This window comes from Pteropus medius, unplaced genomic scaffold (genome assembly GCF_902729225.1).
Source record: "Pteropus medius unplaced genomic scaffold, Ma_sr-lr_union100, whole genome shotgun sequence".
Lineage (NCBI taxonomy): Eukaryota > Metazoa > Chordata > Mammalia > Chiroptera > Pteropodidae > Pteropus > Pteropus medius.
The window spans coordinates 2,203,942-2,220,300 of record NW_024349804.1 but is presented as its reverse complement, the minus strand read 5'-3'; the positions used below and the strand labels follow the sequence as shown (position 1 = coordinate 2,220,300).

The 16,359-nt window shown below is 36.9% G+C and overlaps 1 long non-coding RNA gene across 1 annotated transcript; it reads right to left on the bottom strand.

Moving 5' to 3' along the window:
- Positions 1 to 5,795: 5,795 nt before the first annotated feature.
- Positions 5,796 to 13,159, bottom strand: LOC120582785 (uncharacterized). Its single transcript, XR_005647641.1, has 2 exons — positions 13,044 to 13,159; positions 5,796 to 5,962 (listed from the first exon to the last, which is right to left on the bottom strand). It is a non-coding gene; the product is annotated as an uncharacterized LOC120582785 (long non-coding RNA).
- Between the last annotated feature and the right edge of the window lie 3,200 nt (positions 13,160 to 16,359).

Here is a 16,359-nt window from a genome sequence, read left to right as displayed (position 1 = left end):
GTATCTGACACATAACAGTTGTTGAATATATCTACATATATATTAAATAGGTTTAGATGACATAGGTAGATGGAGATATAGAAATAGATATATGAATGGACATACAACATATGAATAGACATGACATACGACATAGACATAGATATAGACATATGGCTGAAGCTAGCCACTCTAATCTGTTGGTGTCTGTTGGAACTCAATTATTCCTGATTTCCTATCCCAGATCTAGTACCTGAGAAGCCCATTTTTGCTGCCTGTATTGTGTAGACTGTTCGTACCGTGCCAACTGAAATGGTTTCTATCAGCCATTTGGTGCTTAGAATGGGGTAGTGAACTCTGTAGATTTGGATGGGTTATTTTCTTTTTACACATTATTTCATCAAGAATTGCGTGAGAAGGTGTGCCTTGGAGTGTTCTACTTGATGAACGATGCCTTTTCTCTGTCTTATTATCTTCATACATTGAAAACATTTCCAGGAAATTCTTCAAGTACCACATGAAACTGATACACAGCACATGTCTTCTGATTTATATGCCTTATTGCAAAGTGATTCTCTATCACCATGCTGTAGCCTTTTAGAGACTAGCAAAGTATCAAAGCTTTTATCCTTAGCTGATCAGCTTACATTGCTACTTTATATGAAGTTACTTGAAAATTTGTTTAGTGTTCACTGCTAATTATTACTGAAATCTAAATGACAGAGTTCATATGCTGACATCATGCTTGACAGTGAAAAGTAATAGCAGATTGTGTGACACAGAAATGAACTGAGGTTCTATTTGTTTTTTTTTCCTATAATTTAAATTTGATGTTTATAGTTCTTACACAGTTAATTGGTATACCTTTGTCTACTAACGTGAAGTGAATGTCACTTTATAAACTTATATTTATTTTAATTGAGTCAGGCTAAAAATTATTTGAGTTTATTTACTAACCTTGTTTTTACCTGAAAGAATCAGGTAAAAATTTGAAGGGAGTATAGAATTCAGTATAGACCTTGATTTATTTTTAGAATAAGTTGTGGGTAGCTGGGTTATAAGTCTCATTAACAATACTGGGATTTGAACATCTAAATCCCTATAATCAGTGATAAATTAATGTTCAGACTCACTCAACGTATATTATTTAAGACTTAGCCAGGAGAGCCCTTTATTTCCCAGCACCTCAAGTTAGCCAATTATGGGCAGGCTCTGGTGTATTATTGACTGCTGCATTGCATTTATCAGAACACTCATATCCATTAAGCACAAAAAGCAAAGGTTAAATAACATCACAGTTCTGACACAAATGAACAAAAGAAATCGGAGATCAAAGTCAATGACCTGTCCCTTTTTGATTTGCTGGCGTAGGCAGAGTGAATGAGAGACTAGCTTGAAGTGAAGGTAGCATTTCTACTAAGACTGCCATGAATTGTTCTTTTCAAGGGGGTTGTTTGGTTCATGAATGCCATCCTTCCATTTGAAAGAGGCTTTGGATGATTCCCAATAGGAAATGTGATGATAGGAGTATATTGCAAGATCCATGAGGTCAGAGAATGGGTCTGGCTTAGTCACCGCTCTATGCCTGGCACCAAGTACAGAGTTGACACTCAACAAGCATTAGTGGATTTATAGCTAAATATATAAATATACTCTTAGCCACAACTCACCTTCTTACCCATATATTTGTACATGTAATGTACAGCATTAAGTACTAGATGTAGGGGATGTAGCAGTGTATCTTATTGAAAAACAGAAAAATTATTCTTGCCCTCATCCAGCTTTCAATCTGGTAAATTAGATAGTCAGAAATTAAACAAATATTTACAAAATACGTAATTGCAAACTGTGAGAGGTGTGCTGCAGGAAAAGAATCAGAACTTTGAGAGATCATTAAGAGGGGTCCTCCTTTTCATTGAGGAACCAAAGAAGATTTATCTGAGGAAGTACCACTTAAGCTCAGGCCTGAAGGATGAGTAGGAATTCACTCGTTGCACAGTAGAAATAACATTTCCAGCACAGAGAAAAGCTTGTGCAAATGTCCTGTGGTTGAAAAGAACATGGCATGTTTAAGGAATTGAAGGAAAGTAGGTGGTGTCTCTGGAGGATACTAGAGAGGAGAGTGGCATGGGTGGAGGATGAAGTAATAGGAAGAAGTTCAGGACTTGTGTGACACGGCAAAGTTTTGGGATTTCATTCTAAAGTTTATGAGCAAATATTAAATGGCTTCATATACATGCATGGGAATGATATGACCTACTTTTGATATCCTTCCGACAGCTTTGTGGACAATGAAATAAAGGGAGCCTAGAGCAGAACAGGGGTATCATTTAGGAGGCAGTACTCTGAGAAAGATGATGGTGGCTTGAACCAACGGGATGATCTTGGATGTGGAGATGTGAAGGTAGACCTGAGTTATAATTTGAGGGTAAAAGCAGTAAAACTTGCTGTGGGTATAAGAAAGTTAAAGGAAAGAATGTTACCAAGAATAACTTCTAGGTTTATGATAAGATCATCTAAGTGAATCCAAGTAAGTTTTGTTTGATGAGATACATGTCTGTGGGAGACATATAAAGTTTGAGGCGCTTATGAGATTTTTTTTCTCAAGTGTACATGTCAAGCAGGTAATTGGAGGTTAGAAGAAAAGCCTGTGCTGAAGATATAAATACGGAAGTAACATTTAAAAGTGTTTAGAATCCTATGATTGATGCAGTCCTTTAGAGAGAGGCATGGAAAGATTACAGATCTCAGGACTGTGTCCTGACGTAACCCAGGTTAGCAGAGGAAGAGACACCAGAAAAGAAAAGTCATTGCCAATGATGTCTATACATTCATAGCATACCTGGAACAAAGGGACTCCAATTCAGTGACTCTTAACCCAGACTCCTAGTTTCCTGGGAGAATGTCTGTGAATAAGCTTCATGGGGTCTTACCACGTGACAATCCTATGAGAAATTCTGTAGGTTTGTACCTGGATAGTTTTCTGATACTAATATTAATCTATGAAAGCTTTCTGCATTTCTGGTGACTGGATTCCTTGATTTCTTCTATTTTCCACAATCTTACTTTAATTTTTTCATCCTTCAAAAAGAAGAAGCTCTAAATCTTATGTATTCCTGTCTAAAGAGATAATTTGCAAAACATGCTTATGAATAAACACATATATTCTTATGCAGAAGATGAATTGGTAATTTAATGGGAAAAATACCAGGCCCTAGGACTTCTGCTTTTGGAAAAATTACTCAGGTATACTACTTATGTAGTTTTATAAACACTATCAAAAAAAAAATAAAACAAAAAACCCTCTCAGTACTGTGCCTCCATCATGGGTTATAGTGTACTATCTTCTAATTAAATATATGTATATTCACCACTACAGTTTTCTTTGCAGAATTTTCTAAATGCTTCTGTACAGTAGTCCCCTCCTTATCTGCAATTTGTTTTCTGTGGTCAACTGTGGTCCAAAAATAGTAAATGGAAAATTCCAAAAATAAACAATTTATATGTTTTAAATTGCATGCCATTCTGAGTTGTGTGATGAAATCCTATGCCATTCTGCTCTGTCCTGCCCAGGAAGTGACTCATCCCTTTGTTCAGTGTATCTACTCTGTATATACTACCCACCAGTTAGTCAATTAGCAGCTGTTTTGGTTATCAGAGAGAGAGAGCACGTTCACATAATTTCTATTACAGTATATTGTTAGAATTGTTCTATATTATTACTAGTTACTGGTGTTAATCTGTTACTGTGCCTAATTTATATGTTAAACTTTATTGTAGGTATGTATGTATAGGAAAGAACATACTTTAGATTAGGTTTCAATAATGTCTTTGGTTTCAGGCATCCACTGGGGGTCTTGGAATGTATTACCTGCACATAAGGGGGGCTACTGTATTTCACCAGAGCACAGCCACATGTCAAATTGGACTACTCTTGTGTGCCATGATACTGTGCTGGACTAGCTTTAAAATGATGTCTACAAACATGACAAAGCAGCTTTAACACTGGGTACAAAGTTATGCTGAGTTCCTTAATATGGCTGTCGAACTTCTAGTAAAACCCCTGAATGAATTAAGGAGTAAGTCAGTTGGTTCTTACCAGGCACAAAATGACTCAAGAAAAAAAGGGACTAAGAGTGTGGTTTCACGGGTATTTGACTAGCTCCCTCTCTAGAGAGAGGAAGGTCTGCAATGGAGTGGAGAGTGTGGCTATTAGCATGTGAAGATTACTAGAGTGAAACATAACGACACTAGGACAGTTTTGCAGAAAACTGAACCATCAGAGATGCTGACAGTTTGGATGCAAGCTTTGAACGATTATTGCTGCTCACGACATAACATGTCCTTGAGTCCACGCTTCCATACAGAGCTAAGAGAAGGTTGAGGGTATGCTCTTTTTTTGGCTATGATGGAGGAGGGTAATGCAACGGGAAGGATTTCAGGATTGCTTTGGTCTGGTCCTGCTGTGTGCTTCAAGTTCTCTCCCTTTCAGAACGGGAGTGAGTTTTGCTTCGCCTCTCTTTTTGGCAAATAACCTCAGATAGAGGGCTGGCAGTCTTTTTTCAGTTCTCAGGGATCTGAATCAAGGGGAGGCAGATCCATGCATGTTGTGGACCAAGAGATCCAAGAATTCACCCCGACGCTATGACTGGGTGAAACCTTAAACGTGCATTCCATGGATAGAGGTTGAGTGAATTTTGCCTAGGAGAAAAAGGACAATAATTGCGTCCATATAAGTAGCCAGCAATAAATCATATTATTACTCCTGATGACTCGCTCCTGCAGGATGATTATATACATCCTCTGCATTGCCCGTTCCTGTGGGAAAGTTCACATCCTGTGTCACCGATGTTGGGAGTGGCCATGTGGTGCGCTTTGGCTAATCAATGTGAGCTCTTTAGATTTAGGCCACGTGGCAGCAGATGCTTTTAGGGATGTCTCAGATTTCCTCGTGTTCTTTTCTCACTGCTATGAGAAATGCGTGTCTCAGCAAGAGGGACATGCTTATTCACCTGGGTAATGGAATTAGAAGACATATGTCTTGGAGACACAGTGGCTGCTGACCTATAGCCACCAACATGTAAAGTGAGTAAAAGTGAAATATTTTTGTAAGTTCCTGGAATTTTGGTGTGGTGTGTGACTACACTAGAGCTGACTGATGGAAATGAATTATTTCTAGGGTACCAGGACTCAGAATAACAAATATTGAGCCTGAAAACCTTACCTGTATTTTAAATAATCAAGAAAGGAAAAATTTTCCGACAGGATATCTTTTTTTCCTCTCTCCACAGAATTCCAATCCTGCTCTGTTTTCATGCATTAATCTTGCTCCGTTTCTGTTTATTTCATTTTTGTTCCTTTCCTGACACATTTGTTTCCTAAGCTTCTCATATAAACTGTCCTATTTTTCTAATAGTATTTGTTTGCTTTTCAGTATTATGTGAAAGAAATATTTAGAGGATTTAGACCTTGTTTTAAATCACCTTTCTACTACTTGCCAGCAACCTGACAACTTGGCCAGCAGAGGGTGACACTGAGCACACTTGTGAGGACAGTATCACAGCCAAAGGTGGTTCAAGACATGTAACTGTTATTTTTCTTTCTCTAGAAACGACTGTGCATGCTTTGTAATCCTGGTGAACCTTTAAGTGTATCCCAAACTCTACAACAATCAGCCTCATTGTAAATATTATATAAGGAGCCTTTCAAAACTGTTTCTTTCTGAAATAACCTCTTAAAAGTGTATCTCTTCACCTCCATTTTCAGTGTATAGATCTGATCAGCTTTGGAAGCATAAAAATGTTTCAAAGGGCCCATTTGTTTTCAGGACTTTATTGAGACAGTTACAGGTAGATAGAGCATTTCCTTTCTCCACAGCATGCAGCCCGCCTGCTTGAGTTTATCACAGTCTTCTTTGCGATTCTTTCTCTTTCTCTCTCGCTCTCTCTCCATGTAGATCTCATCTTAGCAGTTTTCTTCAGTTCTGTTTCATGATACGAAATAGTGTGGTAGTGGTTTCTAGCTATTTGGTGAGTTTGGTTCTTAAATTTAAAGTCCTTTCATTTCTTCCCAATGAAGGCTTGTTTGGGGGTAAATCTTAGTCTACTGAGTCCTTGTTTACGCATGTTTCTTGCCATTTTTTTCTCTTTATTAGCTCTGGGGCCCACATGACTCATACCTGTCAATATTCCCTGAGGATTTTGGTGAAATGTCTAGTGTCCCTGTACCAATGCCTCTGTCCAGGGTGTTCCCTGTTGAGGGCGGGGGAGGTGAAAAGCCCAGATTTCCTAGCAGGATCCCTGATTTTAATTCTGAAATTACCAACTCTGCTTTTTTTCTAATCCGTTTTTTCAGTCTGGTTTTTCCTCTGTATAATGGATGAGTCCCCAGGGATTTATGAGACTATAAACGAAGTAAGTTCTGTAATAGTTCACCTAAAAAATGTAAAGTATATATGTGAAGATTTTATTTTGATTCAGTTAATGACAGATTATCTACTTCAGGGATTTTTTTTTTTTTTTACCTTAATAGGAAAATCATATGATGGTTTATTTTTTACCCTTTGGCCTATTTAAGAAGGACTTGAATTATGTGTTCACTTAACTGATATGAATTCATCTATATTCAGCAGGGAGAGATCCAAAGCAAGAGATGACACACAGACAAGTAGACAGAGATAGATAAACCTCCTTGACCAATAGAAGTGACACTAATATATTTTAATACTTAGTATTGTCCTTAGTGAGAGTTACTGTGTCAGCAACTTCCTAAAGGAAAGTCAAGGACATTTCTAGCTTCACGTCATGTTCACCTGCTGTCTCAGTTCGTTTGAGCTGCTATAACAAAATATCACAGACTGAGTAGCTTATAAACAGAACCTTTTTTTCTCACGGGTCTGGAGTCCGGAAGTCTGAAATCAGGGTGGCCAGCACAGTTGGGTAAGGGTTCTCTGCCAGGTCACAGACTTCTCCTTCTATCTTTACATGGCAGAAGGGACAAGGGAGCACTGCCCTTTATAAGAGCACTAAGCCCATTCATAAAGGTTCCACTCTCATGACCTAATCACCTCCCCAAATCTTCACCTACTAATACCATCACCACTGGGGCTTAGGATTTCAGTGTGAATTTGGGTGGAAGCGGGAGGGCGGGGAGGGTGCGGGCGCAGTGGGGCATAAACATTCAACCACAGCATTTTCTCAACACAGGCCCCAACCCGACATAGGACATAGGTCCTCTGCACTTCATTCCATAGCAGTATAACCGTGGGCACGAGTGTCTTGTTTCTCCACTCAGGCTGCCTCTAATGTTTTGCAAAAATAGTGACCATTTGTTAAATGTTTACTAGGTACCGTGTACTTCACATATCTGCATATATCATTGCTTGCCCCGTAAAGTAAATTTTATTTGTTCTATTTCTCCCTAACAAAATCGAAACTTAAAGATATTTAGCAACTTGCTTGAGGTTGTACAGGGGGAAATTCTTGCACAAGTGGCGTGTTTCAAACTTACATATAATCATTTTCAGGTCCATTAAGATCAAGGTCAAGTTCTTTAGCATGGCACACAAGACTCTTCGCAATCTACACCACCACCCTCATCACCAGTTCCTGTCTACTCCCGATATCTGCTGCTGAGAAATGCCACCCTCTTGTCCCAAACCCTGCAGTTCCCTTACCTGTGTCTTACACCTACATTATCCATTCTGTCTGTGGAGACGTGCCTCACCCTGCCTAGGTAACAGCCACATGTCCTTTATAGTTTATGACACTATAAACATAATCATAGTGATTAAGAACATAGCCGCTCAGTTTTGTCACTTTCTTGCTATATGCTTGTGGGCAAGTTATTTAACTTCTTTACGTCTATTTTCCCTATTTTACAAATAGAGATAAAAGTACATCACAAGATTTTTGAGAGGATTAAATGAATTAAGATATTCAAGTACCTAGAACAGTGCCTGGCACATGGTAAATCATTATGCAGCTGTTTGTACTTATTAGATTCGCCTCAGGCATCACTTCCTCCAGGAGGCTTTCTTTGACTCCCAATCTTCTCTTTACTGAACTGGGTTTGGTGCTTTTTATAAATCATTTATAATATTAACTTATTTTGGAATGATCTGTTTAGATGTCTGTTTGTACTATCACATCTGAGTTTCTTGAGATCAGGGGACAATTTATTTTTGAACAGTCTACACCCAGCCCGTTAATTGATACATAATAGGCATTCAAAAATGATTGCCAAATGAATGAAATAATTATTTATTATTATTATCATCACCATTATCATTATAACCAACCTTTATGGGCTACCTAGTATGCGTTAGGTACTATTTTAAGCACTTCACATGCATTCTTTAATTTAACCTTCACATAAATCCCACGGAGGTAGGTAGATATTATGATTAACCCCATTTTACAAATGAGGATACAGAATGATTGAATAATATGCACAGGGTTAATTACTAGTATGTGTGGATATAAGAATTTAAACCAAGTAATCTGGTTCAAGAGTCTTCATTTTTAGCTAATTTTAGTAATTGCCTCCAAACGAGTTTAAAGAGGGGAGGGAGGGAAGGAGAGAAGAATGAGGGAAAAGAAGAAAAAGAGAACTGGAAATCCACAGTCTTAGTTGATATCATAAGTTCTTATGGAATCGCCTTCACTGACTTAAGGATTTACGTTAAGTTCTTCACTTTTCACTAAAGTCACTCCAAAAATAGTCTTATGGCATCTACTTCTCCATTCGCTGTGAAAAAAAAAATTATTTGTGAGCATTGCCCATCATCTCATTCAATTCTTCTGCACATTCCCACACGGGCAAAAAATAGAGTTTGTTTCTGGTCAGAGCTTAGCATCCCTTGAGGCACTAGCCTGTTTCCTTCTAGCTGATCGTTAAAGTTATGTAACTGGCTTTGCATTGAATGCTGGGAAATTTAGAACCAGGTTTTATGCTTGGTCACAGAAATTACATTGACTCTGATTAGAATATTTGCTTTTCTCCTTTGACCATCTTTTCACCCCACATTTTTATTTCCATATACTTAATTTGATATATTTGTATCTTCTGTCAACTGGTTAATTTTATTTTGTAGGAAGAGGTATATATAATAAAATACATTGAGGTAAATATCTGCGTGGCATGATGACTTCCACTCTATCGTGCATAGTTGATGTCATCTGGAATAGTACATATAGTATCCGATATGCTCTTTACAAATATCTTACTAATAACTTAATGATTGCAATTTTTTTTGTAAATAAGGTTCAGAGAATTTCAAAACTTTGCCTCAAATCACAAAACTAATTAATAAGTTGCAGAGTCCTTCAACACTTTGCTGCTGCCATATTTTAAATGATGGCCATTATTCCAAGTCTCTTGAGGTCCAGATCAAAGTATGTGACGACACTTTCCAGAACACATTAAAAGGCACAGTTAGAGATATAGTACTAGATTCGATGGAACAGTTTTATGACTTAGTATTGTGATATTTAGGCTCTTATGCAATTTAAATATATTAATTATCTTTTTAAATTTCTACTTTCAGCTTTTAAAAATAAATGTTCACTTCCTTCCTCATGAAAATTATGAATGACTATAATAGAAAATGTGAAAATCCAGTAAAGTAGCAAGTAGAAAGAAAACAATTACTGAAAGCTTACCACTCAGAGCAAACCACTGTAAACATTTAACATTTTAGAGTATATTTTATGTGTAATTATTTTTTAAACTTTTCGTGGTTCTGATCATACTACCTTCTACTCTCATTTCTTAAGGTACCACAGGTATTTCTCCATGTTATTATCTGCACTTTGCAATACAATTTTAAGTAGCTGCAGATAATTAGAAACGTAATTCATGATAATTGCCTTAACCTTTCCTCTATTGTTGAGCTTTGAGCTCGTCTGTAATATTATTCATAACGCTGCAGTAACTGTCTTGGTGCACGTAACCTTTTTGTTTTCAGTTTATTGTATTAGGTCAAATTAGCAAAGATTTAATTACTCGCCCAAAAGTTAGGCAGTGTGACGTGATGGACAAAGCATGGGCGACTTGGATTGGAATCTTGTTTCTGCTTCTCAGTAGCTCTGGGGCTTGGAGAAATTACTTCTAGATCCTAAAGGTTTTTGTTTATAAAGTGGTTCTGCTTCATAGGGTTGGCATAAGTATTAAATAATGTACATGAAGCTTTTCAATAGTGTTGAAGGTTTTGATGTCTATTTTCGAATTATACTCTACATAGTTGTTCCTTTCCAAGTTGCATTCTTATGAGCAATATATGAAAAAGTTCCATTTCATCATAGCCTTCCCAGCATTTTTCCTATAAGATAGGAGGAGTATCTAGTTATTTTTTGAGTCCTATTGCTTCGCTTCTTAGGGAGAATGAGTATGTTCTCATAGACTGGCTACCATGTCGATTGGGGTCACTTATGAACCTGTGAGATTGTTTTCTTCTTCAGAAAAGAAGTTTTTGTATATCAAAGCATTATTATTCCCGGTTACCATTTTTTTATTGTGAAATTTAAAATGTCTGTTCCTTAGCATACTTCATAGGTTTTTTTCATGTCTTCCCACAATGCCTTGTGATTACAGGATAATTCAAAGTGCTGGTTCTCTTTTACCCATAAATATTTCATGTCTATGCTGGGTGGGACCTACAGGTGGGGTCTAATGAAATCTTGCTGGCATGAGTTCAGTCTCATTATCTTACTAAGGGCAATTCACTATCTGCAAGACATTTTTTTAATTACTTTGTGTCTGTTAGTATGATACTTTTCTTTATGTTTATTTCAGTTTAAAAGGTATTTACTGAATGCATACTAATTGCGGGTCATTGTGTTAGGCTCTAGGGCAGGGGCCCCTTGGACTTCACCGTGATCTGTGAACGTGGCTAGGAAAAATAAATCTTTTTTCCCACTAACCTCTTATTAACTAATCATTAATTCTCTGTTACGAATGTAAAGCAACGAATTCCAGAAGTTTTAGCAGTATCTGTGATTTCCATCACCATTAGCAGGTACAGATATTTTCTTATCCAATTATAGTTTTTGTGGATATCTAAAAATATTACCTTTGTTACTATTTCACAACTATGTTAATTATTAGAGTGATTATTATATCTTATTTTATAATATATTACTAAAAAGAAACATGCATAACTATATCATAAATTTTTCTTTAACTATTTCTCACTGGATTATATATAAATATGCAAGTATTTTTATAATTGTTTTTATTTATAATCCTATGAATTTTATTTATGCATTTAAAAAATTTATTCTGAGACTATGTTATTTTCGACAGGTTTCATCAACTTTACAAAAGCATGGCACAGAAATAGTTAAAAACTTCTAAATAAAATTTTAAAAAATTCATAAAAATAAAGTCATCGCAATACTTAAATTCTTTGGATTTTTCACATGCCTTCTGTACCTAACACAAATGTTCTTTTGGGATATGGTGCTCCTTGGGTACCCGTTACTCTTTCTAACATGGCTTTAAAATCCTAAGTGCATATTGAAATCTTACCGTGTGTTCCAGATACCTCACTTTACCGTGATTATCTAATTTAACTCTTTAGAACATTCTACATGTTGGATGCTAGTGCTTCTCTCATGTACCAGGAGTTGAAACTGAGGCTCAGAGAAGTTAAATATCTTGCCAATTCATGGCACTGTCCAGTGGACGAAACTAGTTTGGGCAAGTTCCAAATTCCGTGATCTTAAATGGGGCCTCATTAAGCCAAAGAGTTACTTGATATAATTAATTCTCATCAAAATAACAGAACCCCTATTCTAGTGCCATAAAATCCAAAGAATTAATAGAAAAATGACGTGCTTCCTTTCTCTAGAATGTAGAGGAGTTTCTGACCTGACCATTCTCTACTTTCTTTCTAGATCCATTTTTTTTTTTGCCCTTCTCTGACTCAAAAGTCTAATCTCAAGAATTACAATTAGACTTCGCTTTTCTTTACTTCTAATTGGTTCTGCTAATGGAAGGCACTGGCCAGAAATCAAAGGAAGAGATGAGAGAAGGCTCCCAGTGTTTCTTTTTCTACTTTCCCCTGCTGGACTAGACCATGGTTTTGGCAGTAAGTGTGTTCCTTTCTCTATGGCCACTCTTCCTATGTGGCAGTTCCTCTTCTCTTGCTACAAGTCTTTTCGAGAGCCAGTAACATCATTCATTCCCTCCCCTGCTCTTCCAAGCCTCAGATAGCAGCTTCCACTGTTGCTAGTTCTTGGGTACTCTATCTTCTCTTGCTGGCAACTTTGACCTTCTTTTCTTTTGTATATATACATAATGACCTTATCGAGATTTCCTCAATTAACCCTTTTTGTGGACCAGTCTCTCAACTGCTCGAGGTTCTTTTTGTAGATGAAATGGCCAATACTTATCCATAGTTCAAGAAATCAAAAGCAGTTTCTGTTCACTAAATGTTTATGTTCCTCTGCATTAAGATTTTTACATTTAATCAAAGTATGTTTCGATGAATGAACAGTTGGGCAGAGGAGAAAATGCAGAGGAAAGAATATGAAACTAAGTCAGAACGCTATATTTTCCTTTTATGTCTGTTATAATCTTATAAATGTAAACTTGGGAAAATTCTAGAAACTGTGACTTTTGACTTTTTAAAAATTTTTATTATAGCTGGGACAATAAAGATTCCTATTAGGAAGCTGTTTTGAGGAACAAATGATATGATCCAATGAAAAGACTGTGTTCTATAAAGATCTGTATAAAATATTTTAAACTTAACTAATTGCTCATTATGTTCATTAAAAAATAGATAATAAACATAGAAGCACTACAATAATTGGGCATTTTATAAATATTTAATTCTATGTATTGTACATTTCCAAAAAAAAAAAAAATCTAGGGGCCTATCTTATTCACCGCTGTTCCTCCAGTGTTAGCAGACTACCTTTCTCAAATTAACTGCTCAGTAGATATTTTAAGAGATAGTCACTAAGTTCCCAGCCTCAAGTATCTCAATGGTTTGCCACAAAACAAAACAAAACAAAAACCTGACAAATAAATGAACACATACATGCAAGATGAATTACCTAAAGAAGAGGATACTCGACTCATTCTGACCAGGCAAGAGGAACGATACGAAGGAATGAAATGGAATGGCGAATGGGAAATAATCTGGTGCTAGTCCAGCATAGGGTGATTTGTGAGAAAGAGATGCTAAAATAGCGCAAGTTCAGGCAAAGATCCCGAGGTGGAAAATGGGAATGCAGGTACAGAATAGGCTTCTAGGTTAAGATAGAAAAGTAGGGGCGACTGACTAAATCTAAGGGAGAGGCAAAAGGAATAATCAAGAATAGGTTCGAAAGTTCTGACTTGGATTACTGCACGCATGGTAGCACTCAGCTGACACAAAGAGAAGCTCTGAGGTTGGAGGTCATAATTTGAGTTCGGACGTGTGATAGGAAGGACCAGTGGACACGTAAACACAGATGTTTGGCAAACTTTTTCAAATCCGGATCTGGAACTTAGAAGACAGGTCAGGACTGCAGAAATCTAATATGATATTTTATGAATACCACGGAGAATAAGTCACTTTTAAGAGCTGAATTTTTTGAATAGTAAGGATTTATCACTTAAGCACTAAAACTTAAAAAAAAATAATCATTTAGATGAAGATCTTTCTAAAAAGTTTTATTGCACATTTTCCTGCCACCTTAAACGATGCATTCAGAACCAAATTTATTTTTTTCTTGATGGCTCTGGGTCATCATTATAGTCATCTGTTATGATAGATAACATGCTATAATTCAGTGATGCTATTACAATAATTGAGATGCATAGGGCTGCTTCCCATTATTAAATAACTTCAGATCATTGTTGTGCTTTTTTGTTCTTGAGTTTCATTTTTACCATTTCTATGATTTCTCATTTACTGTCAGCTGTCACTTCCTGCAGCTATCAATGTGTCACCGTGAACTGATATACTATATCCTTTCAATCACTTGCTCCTCAACTAACACTAGTTGGGAGACCAGATAATCACATATACTGTAGCTATGTGCAGGGTGCCTGCAAACAGTTTCAGAAAAAGGAACAGAATATTTCCCCGAGGGAGAATGACATGATCTTTAATGGAGCACATTTAAGACATCTCTTTTGACCCTTCAAAGGAATTCCATGTTGATTTTTTTTAGTTCTCAGCTGTTTTTCATAAGGTAGTATCACCAGAATACAAGTTCTGGAGTAGTAAATATTGTACACATACCGAAAAAGACAAGATAAACCAATGGTTCAGGACAGTACACTGGAATGCATATTTTTAATTTCTCAGGATAACATCTGCTAGGACTTTTATCAATTATATTGATGTGAGTTTTCAGAGTATTTGCTACAAGAAATTACATTTTTTACAAGAAAAAAAATGAGGCAACTAGCAAGTCTTTGGTGGTGTTTATGATCATGCAAGGTCAGTATTTTAAATGAGGACACTAGGCTAATTTTTTCAAGATGACTAGTTTGAATTGAGCTGATTAAAGAATGCTCCAGTGTTTCAGCAGGCTGTGGCCTCCTGTTTTAGTTCATGTGGCCTTGTATTGTTTTCTAGGCAGGTTTTATGGGTGCATTGTCTTGTGTTCCCCTGTGCTAACATCCCGGAATGTGTTGCAGTTTCTTTTTCTAATTGACTCATCCTTCGCCATTTGTCACTATTCATCACCACAAATGCTGCTCGGAAGATCTTTTTCTCTCCCACGTGCACACCTGTTAGCATTTTTTTGGTAGCATTTACTGAGTTATTTGTCTCCTAAGAATATCATTTTTTGGATTATTTTCCCCGATCTTTATTTACTGACTTGTCACTTTAGTTCATACTATAATTTCCTGTCAATTATATTGTAAATTTCTCATGCATCGATCAAGAGGTCTCTTGATGTTCCTCTTGTTATGCCTAGTCTACAGAAATTTTCTTCCCCCCATGACCTTTGATATCCTGAGAGCAGCATCTTGCCCTTTTCTCCACGTTATGGCCAGAAGTCTACTTTCTGTTTTTACCCTGGCAGCTAAAAAGATAGCAAGAAACATGTAAGCACATGAAGCATCTCCCTCTACTCTCATCTTTTGTACCTTTTGCTATCTAGACAGACAGTCTTGCACCCAGGGAGAATGCTATGCAAAGACTGGAGTTATGTTGCCACAAGCCAAGGATGACCGGAAGCTAGGAGGGCGGCCTGGACAGGTGAAAATGTTCAGAGACAGCATGGCCCTCAGACACCTTGGTTTTGGACTCCTAATCTGCGAGACAAATTTCTGTTATCACTCAGTTTGTGGTAGTTTGTTACACTGACCTAGAAAACTAATCTGCCTCCATTATTTGACTCTTTTTTCTTTTTTTTTTTTTAAACAAAGCTACAGATTCATTCAGACACATCTTTTGAAGAATCTGACTTGGTCACCTCAAGAGAGAGACTCTATAGTTTCTATATTGAAAAACTTAGGATGGTTCTGTTTAGGTTCAAAGGACAACTTTCTAAGACAGTGGTTCCTAAACCAGGCCACACATCAGAGACACTTGGGGAAACTTCTCAAAAATGCAGATGTCTAAATTTAACTCCCTGGAGATTCAGCATGTTGAGGAGAAGACTTGGTTGTTTATTTTGAAAAAATCTTTCTACGTTATTTTTATGACCAGTGAGTTGTAGGAAGCAGTGATTTAAGAGATTGAGTAATGAAGGAGAGAGTTCAATAAATGGGCATATTTTTCTTAGAAATAGAGATAATCTGATAAAATTTTGACTCCTTTGCTCCAATTTCATTGATTTTAAGATAGACTAAGCTAACCAGAAAACCTCTGCCCCAAACTTCATTTTTGTGTGGCAGAAGAGATGGGACCTTGGGAGTGAGTGAACGTAATAAACTTCTAGGAGCTTTAACAGCCAAGAAATAAAATTTGGGGTATAGCTGAGTACTTTAGGAAATCAGATTTCATTCACTATTCATTCAACAGAGGTACAGAGCACCTACAATGAGCCAGTTAATATAGACTCAGGCAAGAAAGAGAGATGATCCTATGACCAGAGCTTCTGAAATGAGAGATTACTCAAGAAGTAATGACAGTAAGCTTTAAACTGTAATTCAGAAAATATGACCTCAGGCAGCTATGGAAGCCAACATGGTGACACAGGAAGCCCTCTCATACATCCACCCTCTAAAAATCAAGGGCAAAGATAGAAGAGAAGCACAAAAACGAAACTATCAAAAAAGAGCATGAAAGTATGAAAATTAGATCAGAAAAGCTAAACCCTCAGAAGTATCAGAGCGAGTAACATGGTTTCCATTCACAGGTAAACGGACACTAAGAAGAGGTAAGCCGCTTCGTTATACATCATACCTGGCCAGGTGGTGCTGAGT